Source organism: Rattus rattus, chromosome 4 (genome assembly GCF_011064425.1).
Source record: "Rattus rattus isolate New Zealand chromosome 4, Rrattus_CSIRO_v1, whole genome shotgun sequence".
Classification (NCBI taxonomy): Eukaryota; Metazoa; Chordata; class Mammalia; order Rodentia; family Muridae; genus Rattus; species Rattus rattus.
Genome location: NC_046157.1, coordinates 39,557,763 through 39,560,183, shown reverse-complemented (window position 1 = coordinate 39,560,183; position 2,421 = coordinate 39,557,763).

Below are 2,421 nucleotides of genomic sequence, written 5' to 3'. Positions count from 1 at the left end.
GGGGTCACTTAAGTATACTATCATATTATCTGTAAATAGTGATATTTTCACTTCCTCTTTTTTCCCTTGACCTCCTTTTGTTGTCTGATTGCTCTGGCTAGGACTTCGAGTACTATATTGAATAGGTAGGGAGAGAGTGGTCAGCCTTGTCTAGTCCCTGATTTTAGTGGGATTGTTTCAAGTTTCTCTCCATTTAGTTTGATGTTAGCTACTGGTTTGCTGTATATTGCATTTACTGTGTTTAGATATGGGCCTTGAATTCCTTCCTGGTCTTTCCAAGCCTTTTATCATGAAGGAGTGTTGAATTTTGTCAAATGCTTTCTCATGTAGCTTTTTTTCCTTGAGTATACTTGTATAGTAGATTATGTTGATGGATTTCTGTATATTGAGCCATCCCTGCATCTCTGGGATGAAGCCTTCCTGATTGTGATGGATGATTGTTTTGATGTACTCTCAGTTTCGGTTTGTGAGAATTTTATTGAGTATTTTTGCATTGACATTCATGAGGGAAATTGGTCGGAAGTTCTCTTTCTTTTTTGGGTCTTTAGGTTTAAGTGTAATTGTGGTTTCCAAGAATGAATTGTGTAGTGGTCCTTCTATTTCTATTTTGTGGAATAGAATGTGGTCAGTAATGCTATTAGGTCTTCTATGAAAGTCTGATAGAAATCTGCACTAAACCGGTCTGGTTCTGGGCTTTTTTTTGGTTGGGAGAGTTTTAATAACTGCTTCTATTTCTTTAGGAGTTACCAGACTGTTTAGATAGTTTATCTGACTCTGATTTACTTTGGTACCTGGTATCTGTCTAGAAAATTATTCATTTCATCCAGATTTTCCAGTTTTGTTGAATATAGGCTTTTGTAGTAGGATCTGATGACTTCTTGAGTTTCCTCAGATTCTGTTCTTAGGTTTTGCATTTCATTTCTGATTTTGTTAATTTGGGTCCACTCTCTGTGCCCTCTGGTTAGTCTAGCTAAGGGTTTATCTGTCTTGTTGATTTTCTCAAAGAACCAGCTCCTGATTTTGTTGATTCTTTGTATAGTCCTTTTTGCTTCTATTTGGTTGATTTCAGTCCTGCGTTTGATTATTTCCTTTCTTCTACTCCTCTTGGGTGTATTTGCTTCTTTTTCTTCTAGAGCTTTCAGGTGTGCTGTCAAATTGTTAGTGCTCTTTCCAGTTAGTGTCAAATTGAAATGCTCTTTCCAGTTTCCTTTTGGAGCTACACAGTGCTGTGAGTTTTCCTCTTAGCAGTGATTCATTGTGTCTCATAAATTTGGATATGTTGTGCCTTCATTTTCATTAAATTTTAAAGTCTTTAATTTCTTTCTTTCTTCCTTGACCAAGTTGTCATTTTTTTTTTTAATTTTTAAATTTTTTATTGGGTATATTTCTTTATTTACATTTCAAATGTTATTCCCTTTCTCAGTTTCCTGTCCATAAGCACTGTATCCCCTCCCCCTGCCCCATATGGGTGTTCCCCCCAGCCACCCGCACCTTACAACCCCTCCCCCGACATTCCCCTGCACTGTGGGTCTGATCTTGGCAGGACCAAGGGCTTCTCCTTCCACTGGTGCCCCAACAAGGCTATTCTCTGCTACATATGCAGTAGGAGCCATGGGTCAGGCTAGTTGTCATTGAGTAGAGCATTGTTCAGCTTCCAATTGTATGTGGGCTTTCTGTTGTTTTTGTTGTTATTGAAGACCAGCTTTAGTCCGAGTGATCTGATTGGATGCCTGGGATTACTTCAATTTTCTTGTATCTCTTGAAACCTGTTTTGTGACCAATTATACAGTCAGTTTTGGAGAAGGTACTATGAAGTTCTGAGAAGAAGATATATTCTTTTGTTTTATGATGAAGTATTCCATAGATAACTGTTAAATGCATTTGGTTCACTACTTCTGTTAATTTCAGTGTGTCCCTATTTAGTTTCTGTTTCCATGATCTATTTATTGAGGAGAATGGGGTATTGCAGTCTCCCACTATTTTTGTGTGTAGTGCCATGAATGTTTTGAGTTCAGTAAAGTTTGTTTTACAAATGTGGGTGTCCTTTCACTTGACGCATAGATGTTAAGAATTGAGAGGTCATCTTGGTAGATTTTTCTTTTGCCAAATATGAAGTGTCCTTGCTCATTTTTTGATAACTTTTGGTTGAAAGTTAATTTTATTCAATATTAGAAAGGCTACTCCAGCTTGTTTCTTGGGAGCATTTGCTTAGAAATTTTTTTTTAGCCTTTTACTCTGAGTTAGTGTTTGTGTTTGTCACTGATGTGACAGCAAAATTTTAGGTCCAGTCTGTTAGTATATATCTGTTTATTGGGGGGAACTTAGTACACTGATGTTGAGAAATATTAGAAACCAATGATTAATGTTTCCTGTTATTTTTGTTGTTAGAGGTGGAATTATGTTTGTGTGACTGTCTTCTTT